This window comes from Aythya ferina (assembly GCF_964211825.1).
Source record: "Aythya ferina genome assembly, chromosome: 4".
NCBI lineage: Eukaryota > Metazoa > Chordata > Aves > Anseriformes > Anatidae > Aythya > Aythya ferina.
This window is the reverse complement of record NC_140300.1, coordinates 77425173-77440374: the sequence shown is the minus strand read 5'-3', so window position 1 is coordinate 77440374 and position 15202 is coordinate 77425173. Positions and strand designations below refer to the sequence as shown.

The window sequence follows — 15202 nt, the reverse complement described above, 5'->3', positions numbered from 1 at the left end:
ACCCACAATTTACCATTTTCCACCACGATGACCAACGAGTACACAACAAAACCCAACGGAGACCCCCAAACACCTCAAAAACTTCCCAAAAAAGAACGGGACCACCCCAAGAAACAGAAGAAAACACCAAAAAACATGACTCTGCCCCAAAAGTCCCCCTAAACCTACCTGATGTTCTCCAAAAGCCACAATTTACACTTTTTCACCATGATGACCAACAAGAACCCAACTAAAACCCAACGGAGACCCCAAAACACGTCATAAACACCCCAAAAAAGAACAGGATCACCCAAAAAAAAACAGAAGAAAAGACCAAATACCATGAATCCACCCCAAAATTCCCCTAAACCTACCTGAAGTTCTCCAAAACCCACAATTTACAATTTTCCACCACCATGACCACATAAAACCCAAGGAATACCAACGGAGACCCCAAAACACGTCAAAAACACCCCAAAAAAGAACGGGATCACCCCCAAAAACAAAAGAAAATCCCCCAAAACCATAGATCCAATCCCAAAACCAACCTAAACCTACCTGATGTTCTCCAAAACCAACAATTTACCCTTTTCCACCATGATGACCACGGAAAACGCAACGAAACCCAATGGAGACCCCAAAACACGTCAAAAACACCCCCAAAATGAATTCGATCACCCCAAAACTGGAACAAAATCCCCCAAAACCATAGATCCACCCCCAAAACACCCTAAATCTACCTGATGTTCTCCAAAACCCACAATTTACACTTTTCCACCATGATGACCACGGAAAACCCAACGAAACCCAACGGAGACCACAAAACACATCAAAAACACGCCGAAAACCAACTGGATCACTAGAAAAAACAGAAGAAAACCCTAAAAACCATGAATCTGCCCCAAAAGTCCTCATAAACCTACCTGATGTTCTCCAAAACCCACAATTTACACTTTTCCACCATGATGACCACGGAAAACACAACGAAACCCAACGGAGAACCCAAAACACGTCAAAAACACCCCAAACAAGAACAGGATCACCCCCAAAACCAAAGAAAACCCCAAAAAGCACGGATCCAATCCCAAAACCACTCTAAACGTACCTGATGTTCTCCAAATCCAAATGTCCACTCCCAACCACCATAAAACCCATTAGGAACTCAACGAAACCCAACGGAAACCCCAAAACACGTCAAAAACACCCCAAAAAAGAACTGAATCAGAAGAAAAAACACCAAAAACTATGAATTTCCCCGCAAAACCACCCTAAACTCACCTGATCTTCTTCAAAACCCACAATCCACTCCCATTTCCCTTAAGGACCAACTAAAACCCAACGGAGACCCCAAAACAAGTCAAAAACACCCCAAACGAGAACTGGATAACCCCTAAAAAAGAAAGAAAACCCCAAAAAAACATAGATCCACCCCAAAACCACACTAAACCTACCTGATGTTCTCCAAATCCCAAAGTCCACTCCCAACAAACTTAAAACACATTAGGAAATCAACAAAACACAACGGAAACCCCAAAACACATCAAAAACACCACAAAAAAAAGCGGGATCACCCCCAAAACTGGAAGAAAACCCTAAAAGCCGTTGATCCACCCCAAAAGTCCCCCTAAACCTACCTGATGTTCTCCAATACCCACAATTTACCCGTTTTCACCATGATGAACAACAAGAACCCAACAAAAACCAACGGAGACCCCAAAACACATCAAAAACACCCCAAAAAAGAACTGGATCAGAAGAAAAAAAAAAACAAAACTATGCATTTCCCTCCCAAATCACCCTAAACTCACCTGATCTTCTTCAAAACCCACAATCCACTCCCATTTAGCTTAACGACCAACGAGAACCCAACAAAACCCAACGGAGACCCCAAAAACGTCAAAAACACCCCAAAAAAGAACTGGTTCAACCCCAACAACGAAAGAAAACCCCAAAAGCCATAGATCCACACCAAAAATCCCCCTAAACCAACCTGAAGTTCTCCAAAACCCACAATTTACACTTTTCCACATTGATGACCATGGAAAACCCAACGAAACCCAACGGAGACCACAAAACACGTCAAAAAAAAAAAAAAAAAAAAAAAAAAAAAAAAAAAAGAAAGGGATCACCCCCAAAATTGGAAGAAAATCCTTCAAAATCATAGATCCACCCCAAAACCACCCTAAACCTACCTGATGATCTCCAAAACCCACAATTTACAATTTTCCAACATGATGACCATGGAAAACCCAACGAAACCCAACGGAGACCCCAAAAGAAGTCAAAAACACCCAAAACAAGAACGGGATAAACCCTAAAAACGAAAGAAAACCCCAAAAGCCATAGATCCACACCAAAAGTCCCCCTAAACCTACCTGATGTTCTCCAAAAGCCACAATTTACACTTTTTCACCAGGATGACCAACATGAACCAAACGAAAACCCAAAACGAGACACCAAAACACGTCAAAAACACCCCAAAAATAAAGGGATCACCCATAAACTGGAAGAAAATCCCCAAAAAGCACGGATCCAATCCCAAAACCACCCTAAACCTACCTGATGTTCTCCAAAACCCACAATTTACCATTTTCCACCACGATGACCAACGAGTACACAACAAAACCCAACGGAGACCCCCAAACACCTCAAAAACTTCCCAAAAAAGAACGGGACCACCCCAAGAAACAGAAGAAAACACCAAAAAACATGACTCTGCCCCAAAAGTCCCCCTAAACCTACCTGATGTTCTCCAAAAGCCACAATTTACACTTTTTCACCATGATGACCAACAAGAACCCAACTAAAACCCAACGGAGACCCCAAAACACGTCATAAACACCCCAAAAAAGAACAGGATCACCCAAAAAAAAACAGAAGAAAAGACCAAATACCATGAATCCACCCCAAAATTCCCCTAAACCTACCTGAAGTTCTCCAAAACCCACAATTTACAATTTTCCACCACCATGACCACATAAAACCCAAGGAATACCAACGGAGACCCCAAAACACGTCAAAAACACCCCAAAAAAGAACGGGATCACCCCCAAAAACAAAAGAAAATCCCCCAAAACCATAGATCCAATCCCAAAACCAACCTAAACCTACCTGATGTTCTCCAAAACCAACAATTTACACTTTTCCACCATGATGACCACGGAAAACACAACGAAACCCAACGGAGAACCCAAAACACGTCAAAAACACCCCAAACAAGAACAGGATCACCCCCAAAACCAAAGAAAACCCCAAAAAGCACGGATCCAATCCCAAAACCACTCTAAACGTACCTGATGTTCTCCAAATCCAAATGTCCACTCCCAACCACCATAAAACCCATTAGGAACTCAACGAAACCCAACGGAAACCCCAAAACACGTCAAAAACACCCCAAAAAAGAACTGAATCAGAAGAAAAAACACCAAAAACTATGAATTTCCCCGCAAAACCACCCTAAACTCACCTGATCTTCTTCAAAACCCACAATCCACTCCCATTTAGCTTAACGACCAACGAGAACCCAACAAAACCCAACGGAGACCCCAAAAACGTCAAAAACACCCCAAAAAAGAACTGGTTCAACCCCAACAACGAAAGAAAACCCCAAAAGCCATAGATCCACACCAAAAATCCCCCTAAACCAACCTGAAGTTCTCCAAAACCCACAATTTACACTTTTCCACATTGATGACCACGGAAAACCCAACGAAACCCAACGGAGACCACAAAACACGTCAAAAACACGCCGAAAACCAACTGGATCACTAGAAAAAACAGAAGAAAACCCTAAAAACCATGAATCTGCCCCAAAAGTCCTCATAAACCTACCTGATGTTCTCCAAAACCCACAATTTACACTTTTCCACCATGATGACCACGGAAAACACAACGAAACCCAACGGAGAACCCAAAACACGTCAAAAACACCCCAAACAAGAACAGGATCACCCCCAAAACCAAAGAAAACCCCAAAAAGCACGGATCCAATCCCAAAACCACTCTAAACGTACCTGATGTTCTCCAAATCCAAATGTCCACTCCCAACCACCATAAAACCCATTAGGAACTCAACGAAACCCAACGGAAACCCCAAAACACGTCAAAAACACCCCAAAAAAGAACTGAATCAGAAGAAAAAACACCAAAAACTATGAATTTCCCCGCAAAACCACCCTAAACTCACCTGATCTTCTTCAAAACCCACAATCCACTCCCATTTAGCTTAACGACCAACGAGAACCCAACAAAACCCAACGGAGACCCCAAAAACGTCAAAAACACCCCAAAAAAGAACTGGTTCAACCCCAACAACGAAAGAAAACCCCAAAAGCCATAGATCCACACCAAAAATCCCCCTAAACCAACCTGAAGTTCTCCAAAACCCACAATTTACACTTTTCCACATTGATGACCATGGAAAACCCAACGAAACCCAACGGAGACCACAAAACACGTCAAAAAAAAAAAAAAAAAAAAAAAAAAAAAAAAAGAAAGGGATCACCCCCAAAATTGGAAGAAAATCCTTCAAAATCATAGATCCACCCCAAAACCACCCTAAACCTACCTGATGATCTCCAAAACCCACAATTTACAATTTTCCAACATGATGACCATGGAAAACCCAACGAAACCCAACGGAGACCCCAAAAGAAGTCAAAAACACCCAAAACAAGAACGGGATAAACCCTAAAAACGAAAGAAAACCCCAAAAGCCATAGATCCACACCAAAAGTCCCCCTAAACCTACCTGATGTTCTCCAAAACCCACAATTTACACTTTTTCACCAGGATGACCAACATGAACCAAACGAAAACCCAAAACGAGACACCAAAACACGTCAAAAACACCCCAAAAATAAAGGGATCACCCATAAACTGGAAGAAAATCCCCAAAAAGCACGGATCCAATCCCAAAACCACCCTAAACCTACCTGATGTTCTCCAAAACCAACAATTTACCCTTTTCCACCATGATGACCACGGAAAACGCAACGAAACCCAATGGAGACCCCAAAACACGTCAAAAACACCCCCAAAATGAATTCGATCACCCCAAAACTGGAACAAAATCCCCCAAAACCATAGATCCACCCCCAAAACACCCTAAATCTACCTGATGTTCTCCAAAACCCACAATTTACACTTTTCCACCATGATGACCACGGAAAACCCAACGAAACCCAACGGAGACCACAAAACACGTCAAAAACACGCCGAAAACCAACTGGATCACTAGAAAAAACAGAAGAAAACCCTAAAAACCATGAATCTGCCCCAAAAGTCCTCATAAACCTACCTGATGTTCTCCAAAACCCACAATTTACACTTTTCCACCATGATGACCACGGAAAACACAACGAAACCCAACGGAGAACCCAAAACACGTCAAAAACACCCCAAACAAGAACAGGATCACCCCCAAAACCAAAGAAAACCCCAAAAAGCACGGATCCAATCCCAAAACCACTCTAAACGTACCTGATGTTCTCCAAATCCAAATGTCCACTCCCAACCACCATAAAACCCATTAGGAACTCAACGAAACCCAACGGAAACCCCAAAACACGTCAAAAACACCCCAAAAAAGAACTGAATCAGAAGAAAAAACACCAAAAACTATGAATTTCCCCGCAAAACCACCCTAAACTCACCTGATCTTCTTCAAAACCCACAATCCACTCCCATTTCCCTTAAGGACCAACTAAAACCCAACGGAGACCCCAAAACAAGTCAAAAACACCCCAAACGAGAACTGGATAACCCCTAAAAAAGAAAGAAAACCCCAAAAAAACATAGATCCACCCCAAAACCACACTAAACCTACCTGATGTTCTCCAAATCCCAAAGTCCACTCCCAACAAACTTAAAACACATTAGGAAATCAACAAAACACAACGGAAACCCCAAAACACATCAAAAACACCACAAAAAAAAGCGGGATCACCCCCAAAACTGGAAGAAAACCCTAAAAGCCGTTGATCCACCCCAAAAGTCCCCCTAAACCTACCTGATGTTCTCCAATACCCACAATTTACCCGTTTTCACCATGATGAACAACAAGAACCCAACAAAAACCAACGGAGACCCCAAAACACATCAAAAACACCCCAAAAAAGAACTGGATCAGAAGAAAAAAAAAAACAAAACTATGCATTTCCCTCCCAAATCACCCTAAACTCACCTGATCTTCTTCAAAACCCACAATCCACTCCCATTTAGCTTAACGACCAACGAGAACCCAACAAAACCCAACGGAGACCCCAAAAACGTCAAAAACACCCCAAAAAAGAACTGGTTCAACCCCAACAACGAAAGAAAACCCCAAAAGCCATAGATCCACACCAAAAATCCCCCTAAACCAACCTGAAGTTCTCCAAAACCCACAATTTACACTTTTCCACATTGATGACCATGGAAAACCCAACGAAACCCAACGGAGACCACAAACCACGTCAAAAAAAAAAAAAAAAAAAAAAAAAAAAAAAAAAAAAAAGAAAGGGATCACCCCCAAAATTGGAAGAAAATCCTTCAAAATCATAGATCCACCCCAAAACCACCCTAAACCTACCTGATGATCTCCAAAACCCACAATTTACAATTTTCCAACATGATGACCATGGAAAACCCAACGAAACCCAACGGAGACCCCAAAAGAAGTCAAAAACACCCAAAACAAGAACGGGATAAACCCTAAAAACGAAAGAAAACCCCAAAAGCCATAGATCCACACCAAAAGTCCCCCTAAACCTACCTGATGTTCTCCAAAAGCCACAATTTACACTTTTTCACCAGGATGACCAACATGAACCAAACGAAAACCCAAAACGAGACACCAAAACACGTCAAAAACACCCCAAAAATAAAGGGATCACCCATAAACTGGAAGAAAATCCCCAAAAAGCACGGATCCAATCCCAAAACCACCCTAAACCTACCTGATGTTCTCCAAAACCCACAATTTACCATTTTCCACCACGATGACCAACGAGTACACAACAAAACCCAACGGAGACCCCCAAACACCTCAAAAACTTCCCAAAAAAGAACGGGACCACCCCAAGAAACAGAAGAAAACACCAAAAAACATGACTCTGCCCCAAAAGTCCCCCTAAACCTACCTGATGTTCTCCAAAAGCCACAATTTACACTTTTTCACCATGATGACCAACAAGAACCCAACTAAAACCCAACGGAGACCCCAAAACACGTCATAAACACCCCAAAAAAGAACAGGATCACCCAAAAAAAAACAGAAGAAAAGACCAAATACCATGAATCCACCCCAAAATTCCCCTAAACCTACCTGAAGTTCTCCAAAACCCACAATTTACAATTTTCCACCACCATGACCACATAAAACCCAAGGAATACCAACGGAGACCCCAAAACACGTCAAAAACACCCCAAAAAAGAACGGGATCACCCCCAAAAACAAAAGAAAATCCCCCAAAACCATAGATCCAATCCCAAAACCAACCTAAACCTACCTGATGTTCTCCAAAACCAACAATTTACCCTTTTCCACCATGATGACCACGGAAAACGCAACGAAACCCAATGGAGACCCCAAAACACGTCAAAAACACCCCCAAAATGAATTCGATCACCCCAAAACTGGAACAAAATCCCCCAAAACCATAGATCCACCCCCAAAACACCCTAAATCTACCTGATGTTCTCCAAAACCCACAATTTACACTTTTCCACCATGATGACCACGGAAAACCCAACGAAACCCAACGGAGACCACAAAACACATCAAAAACACGCCGAAAACCAACTGGATCACTAGAAAAAACAGAAGAAAACCCTAAAAACCATGAATCTGCCCCAAAAGTCCTCATAAACCTACCTGATGTTCTCCAAAACCCACAATTTACACTTTTCCACCATGATGACCACGGAAAACACAACGAAACCCAACGGAGAACCCAAAACACGTCAAAAACACCCCAAACAAGAACAGGATCACCCCCAAAACCAAAGAAAACCCCAAAAAGCACGGATCCAATCCCAAAACCACTCTAAACGTACCTGATGTTCTCCAAATCCAAATGTCCACTCCCAACCACCATAAAACCCATTAGGAACTCAACGAAACCCAACGGAAACCCCAAAACACGTCAAAAACACCCCAAAAAAGAACTGAATCAGAAGAAAAAACACCAAAAACTATGAATTTCCCCGCAAAACCACCCTAAACTCACCTGATCTTCTTCAAAACCCACAATCCACTCCCATTTCCCTTAAGGACCAACTAAAACCCAACGGAGACCCCAAAACAAGTCAAAAACACCCCAAACGAGAACTGGATAACCCCTAAAAAAGAAAGAAAACCCCAAAAAAACATAGATCCACCCCAAAACCACACTAAACCTACCTGATGTTCTCCAAATCCCAAAGTCCACTCCCAACAAACTTAAAACACATTAGGAAATCAACAAAACACAACGGAAACCCCAAAACACATCAAAAACACCACAAAAAAAAGCGGGATCACCCCCAAAACTGGAAGAAAACCCTAAAAGCCGTTGATCCACCCCAAAAGTCCCCCTAAACCTACCTGATGTTCTCCAATACCCACAATTTACCCGTTTTCACCATGATGAACAACAAGAACCCAACAAAAACCAACGGAGACCCCAAAACACATCAAAAACACCCCAAAAAAGAACTGGATCAGAAGAAAAAAAAAAACAAAACTATGCATTTCCCTCCCAAATCACCCTAAACTCACCTGATCTTCTTCAAAACCCACAATCCACTCCCATTTAGCTTAACGACCAACGAGAACCCAACAAAACCCAACGGAGACCCCAAAAACGTCAAAAACACCCCAAAAAAGAACTGGTTCAACCCCAACAACGAAAGAAAACCCCAAAAGCCATAGATCCACACCAAAAATCCCCCTAAACCAACCTGAAGTTCTCCAAAACCCACAATTTACACTTTTCCACATTGATGACCATGGAAAACCCAACGAAACCCAACGGAGACCACAAAACACGTCAAAAAAAAAAAAAAAAAAAAAAAAAAAAAAAAAAAAGAAAGGGATCACCCCCAAAATTGGAAGAAAATCCTTCAAAATCATAGATCCACCCCAAAACCACCCTAAACCTACCTGATGATCTCCAAAACCCACAATTTACAATTTTCCAACATGATGACCATGGAAAACCCAACGAAACCCAACGGAGACCCCAAAAGAAGTCAAAAACACCCAAAACAAGAACGGGATAAACCCTAAAAACGAAAGAAAACCCCAAAAGCCATAGATCCACACCAAAAGTCCCCCTAAACCTACCTGATGTTCTCCAAAAGCCACAATTTACACTTTTTCACCAGGATGACCAACATGAACCAAACGAAAACCCAAAACGAGACACCAAAACACGTCAAAAACACCCCAAAAATAAAGGGATCACCCATAAACTGGAAGAAAATCCCCAAAAAGCACGGATCCAATCCCAAAACCACCCTAAACCTACCTGATGTTCTCCAAAACCCACAATTTACCATTTTCCACCACGATGACCAACGAGTACACAACAAAACCCAACGGAGACCCCCAAACACCTCAAAAACTTCCCAAAAAAGAACGGGACCACCCCAAGAAACAGAAGAAAACACCAAAAAACATGACTCTGCCCCAAAAGTCCCCCTAAACCTACCTGATGTTCTCCAAAAGCCACAATTTACACTTTTTCACCATGATGACCAACAAGAACCCAACTAAAACCCAACGGAGACCCCAAAACACGTCATAAACACCCCAAAAAAGAACAGGATCACCCAAAAAAAAACAGAAGAAAAGACCAAATACCATGAATCCACCCCAAAATTCCCCTAAACCTACCTGAAGTTCTCCAAAACCCACAATTTACAATTTTCCACCACCATGACCACATAAAACCCAAGGAATACCAACGGAGACCCCAAAACACGTCAAAAACACCCCAAAAAAGAACGGGATCACCCCCAAAAACAAAAGAAAATCCCCCAAAACCATAGATCCAATCCCAAAACCAACCTAAACCTACCTGATGTTCTCCAAAACCAACAATTTACACTTTTCCACCATGATGACCACGGAAAACACAACGAAACCCAACGGAGAACCCAAAACACGTCAAAAACACCCCAAACAAGAACAGGATCACCCCCAAAACCAAAGAAAACCCCAAAAAGCACGGATCCAATCCCAAAACCACTCTAAACGTACCTGATGTTCTCCAAATCCAAATGTCCACTCCCAACCACCATAAAACCCATTAGGAACTCAACGAAACCCAACGGAAACCCCAAAACACGTCAAAAACACCCCAAAAAAGAACTGAATCAGAAGAAAAAACACCAAAAACTATGAATTTCCCCGCAAAACCACCCTAAACTCACCTGATCTTCTTCAAAACCCACAATCCACTCCCATTTAGCTTAACGACCAACGAGAACCCAACAAAACCCAACGGAGACCCCAAAAACGTCAAAAACACCCCAAAAAAGAACTGGTTCAACCCCAACAACGAAAGAAAACCCCAAAAGCCATAGATCCACACCAAAAATCCCCCTAAACCAACCTGAAGTTCTCCAAAACCCACAATTTACACTTTTCCACATTGATGACCACGGAAAACCCAACGAAACCCAACGGAGACCACAAAACACGTCAAAAACACGCCGAAAACCAACTGGATCACTAGAAAAAACAGAAGAAAACCCTAAAAACCATGAATCTGCCCCAAAAGTCCTCATAAACCTACCTGATGTTCTCCAAAACCCACAATTTACACTTTTCCACCATGATGACCACGGAAAACACAACGAAACCCAACGGAGAACCCAAAACACGTCAAAAACACCCCAAACAAGAACAGGATCACCCCCAAAACCAAAGAAAACCCCAAAAAGCACGGATCCAATCCCAAAACCACTCTAAACGTACCTGATGTTCTCCAAATCCAAATGTCCACTCCCAACCACCATAAAACCCATTAGGAACTCAACGAAACCCAACGGAAACCCCAAAACACGTCAAAAACACCCCAAAAAAGAACTGAATCAGAAGAAAAAACACCAAAAACTATGAATTTCCCCGCAAAACCACCCTAAACTCACCTGATCTTCTTCAAAACCCACAATCCACTCCCATTTAGCTTAACGACCAACGAGAACCCAACAAAACCCAACGGAGACCCCAAAAACGTCAAAAACACCCCAAAAAAGAACTGGTTCAACCCCAACAACGAAAGAAAACCCCAAAAGCCATAGATCCACACCAAAAATCCCCCTAAACCAACCTGAAGTTCTCCAAAACCCACAATTTACACTTTTCCACATTGATGACCATGGAAAACCCAACGAAACCCAACGGAGACCACAAAACACGTCAAAAAAAAAAAAAAAAAAAAAAAAAAAAAAAAAAGAAAGGGATCACCCCCAAAATTGGAAGAAAATCCTTCAAAATCATAGATCCACCCCAAAACCACCCTAAACCTACCTGATGATCTCCAAAACCCACAATTTACAATTTTCCAACATGATGACCATGGAAAACCCAACGAAACCCAACGGAGACCCCAAAAGAAGTCAAAAACACCCAAAACAAGAACGGGATAAACCCTAAAAACGAAAGAAAACCCCAAAAGCCATAGATCCACACCAAAAGTCCCCCTAAACCTACCTGATGTTCTCCAAAACCCACAATTTACACTTTTTCACCAGGATGACCAACATGAACCAAACGAAAACCCAAAACGAGACACCAAAACACGTCAAAAACACCCCAAAAATAAAGGGATCACCCATAAACTGGAAGAAAATCCCCAAAAAGCACGGATCCAATCCCAAAACCACCCTAAACCTACCTGATGTTCTCCAAAACCAACAATTTACCCTTTTCCACCATGATGACCACGGAAAACGCAACGAAACCCAATGGAGACCCCAAAACACGTCAAAAACACCCCCAAAATGAATTCGATCACCCCAAAACTGGAACAAAATCCCCCAAAACCATAGATCCACCCCCAAAACACCCTAAATCTACCTGATGTTCTCCAAAACCCACAATTTACACTTTTCCACCATGATGACCACGGAAAACCCAACGAAACCCAACGGAGACCACAAAACACGTCAAAAACACGCCGAAAACCAACTGGATCACTAGAAAAAACAGAAGAAAACCCTAAAAACCATGAATCTGCCCCAAAAGTCCTCATAAACCTACCTGATGTTCTCCAAAACCCACAATTTACACTTTTCCACCATGATGACCACGGAAAACACAACGAAACCCAACGGAGAACCCAAAACACGTCAAAAACACCCCAAACAAGAACAGGATCACCCCCAAAACCAAAGAAAACCCCAAAAAGCACGGATCCAATCCCAAAACCACTCTAAACGTACCTGATGTTCTCCAAATCCAAATGTCCACTCCCAACCACCATAAAACCCATTAGGAACTCAACGAAACCCAACGGAAACCCCAAAACACGTCAAAAACACCCCAAAAAAGAACTGAATCAGAAGAAAAAACACCAAAAACTATGAATTTCCCCGCAAAACCACCCTAAACTCACCTGATCTTCTTCAAAACCCACAATCCACTCCCATTTCCCTTAAGGACCAACTAAAACCCAACGGAGACCCCAAAACAAGTCAAAAACACCCCAAACGAGAACTGGATAACCCCTAAAAAAGAAAGAAAACCCCAAAAAAACATAGATCCACCCCAAAACCACACTAAACCTACCTGATGTTCTCCAAATCCCAAAGTCCACTCCCAACAAACTTAAAACACATTAGGAAATCAACAAAACACAACGGAAACCCCAAAACACATCAAAAACACCACAAAAAAAAGCGGGATCACCCCCAAAACTGGAAGAAAACCCTAAAAGCCGTTGATCCACCCCAAAAGTCCCCCTAAACCTACCTGATGTTCTCCAATACCCACAATTTACCCGTTTTCACCATGATGAACAACAAGAACCCAACAAAAACCAACGGAGACCCCAAAACACATCAAAAACACCCCAAAAAAGAACTGGATCAGAAGAAAAAAAAAAACAAAACTATGCATTTCCCTCCCAAATCACCCTAAACTCACCTGATCTTCTTCAAAACCCACAATCCACTCCCATTTAGCTTAACGACCAACGAGAACCCAACAAAACCCAACGGAGACCCCAAAAACGTCAAAAACACCCCAAAAAAGAACTGGTTCAACCCCAACAACGAAAGAAAACCCCAAAAGCCATAGATCCACACCAAAAATCCCCCTAAACCAACCTGAAGTTCTCCAAAACCCACAATTTACACTTTTCCACATTGATGACCATGGAAAACCCAACGAAACCCAACGGAGACCACAAACCACGTCAAAAAAAAAAAAAAAAAAAAAAAAAAAAAAAAAAAAAAAAAAAAAAAAAAGAAAGGGATCACCCCCAAAATTGGAAGAAAATCCTTCAAAATCATAGATCCACCCCAAAACCACCCTAAACCTACCTGATGATCTCCAAAACCCACAATTTACAATTTTCCAACATGATGACCATGGAAAACCCAACGAAACCCAACGGAGACCCCAAAAGAAGTCAAAAACACCCAAAACAAGAACGGGATAAACCCTAAAAACGAAAGAAAACCCCAAAAGCCATAGATCCACACCAAAAGTCCCCCTAAACCTACCTGATGTTCTCCAAAAGCCACAATTTACACTTTTTCACCAGGATGACCAACATGAACCAAACGAAAACCCAAAACGAGACACCAAAACACGTCAAAAACACCCCAAAAATAAAGGGATCACCCATAAACTGGAAGAAAATCCCCAAAAAGCACGGATCCAATCCCAAAACCACCCTAAACCTACCTGATGTTCTCCAAAACCCACAATTTACCATTTTCCACCACGATGACCAACGAGTACACAACAAAACCCAACGGAGACCCCCAAACACCTCAAAAACTTCCCAAAAAAGAACGGGACCACCCCAAGAAACAGAAGAAAACACCAAAAAACATGACTCTGCCCCAAAAGTCCCCCTAAACCTACCTGATGTTCTCCAAAAGCCACAATTTACACTTTTTCACCATGATGACCAACAAGAACCCAACTAAAACCCAACGGAGACCCCAAAACACGTCATAAACACCCCAAAAAAGAACAGGATCACCCAAAAAAAAACAGAAGAAAAGACCAAATACCATGAATCCACCCCAAAATTCCCCTAAACCTACCTGAAGTTCTCCAAAACCCACAATTTACAATTTTCCACCACCATGACCACATAAAACCCAAGGAATACCAACGGAGACCCCAAAACACGTCAAAAACACCCCAAAAAAGAACGGGATCACCCCCAAAAACAAAAGAAAATCCCCCAAAACCATAGATCCAATCCCAAAACCAACCTAAACCTACCTGATGTTCTCCAAAACCAACAATTTACCCTTTTCCACCATGATGACCACGGAAAACGCAACGAAACCCAATGGAGACCCCAAAACACGTCAAAAACACCCCCAAAATGAATTGGATCACCCCTCCCCCAAAAAAAAAAAAAAAAAAAAAAAAAACAGAAGAAAACCCCATATATCATGAATCCACCCCAAAAGTCCCCCTAAACCTACCTGATGTTCTCCAAAAGCCACAATTTACACTTTTCCACCATGATGACCACGGAAAACCCAACGAAACCCAACGGTTTTAAGAAAATTAAGCAAAAGAATTTTCATAGTGTCTAGGCAAGCATTATGCAGCTCCTTACTTCAGCAGGGAGCTTTCGCAACTCCCGCTCCTCAAACAGAACTCCTTGTTTTTATAATACAAAAGACAATGAGCAAACATTTATGGTGTATTACCCTAAGTTTTTGGGCTAGGGCTTTGAGCATTCCTAACGTTTTGGGTTGGGTTTGGGTTTTGAGCATCCTAAGATTTTGGGTTGGGGGTTTTAGGCATAGGTCTTCAGGGGTTTAGTGTGGTAAATAGTTTGGGTTAGGTCTGTAGGGGTTTCGAGGTTTTTTTGGATGTTAGGGCTTGAGGCTTTTTTTGTAAGGGCAGTGAGGGTTCCAGTGAGTGCTGGTAAATGCAGTTCTCGAGCACTCGGCCTGTGATTGGCCATGCTGGCTGTGCGGGGAATGCTGGTAGGTGTAGTTTTCCGGCAGTGGGAGGCCATGTTGTGTGCCCAGAGCATGCCGGGAGATGTAGTTC

At 42.2% G+C, this 15202-nt stretch overlaps 1 long non-coding RNA gene across 1 annotated transcript in view; it reads right to left on the bottom strand.

The window, feature by feature from the left end:
• The window catches only part of LOC311436320, a 262812-nt gene that overhangs the window by 217992 nt on the left and 29618 nt on the right, over positions 1–15202 (bottom strand). The window lies entirely within an intron of this gene.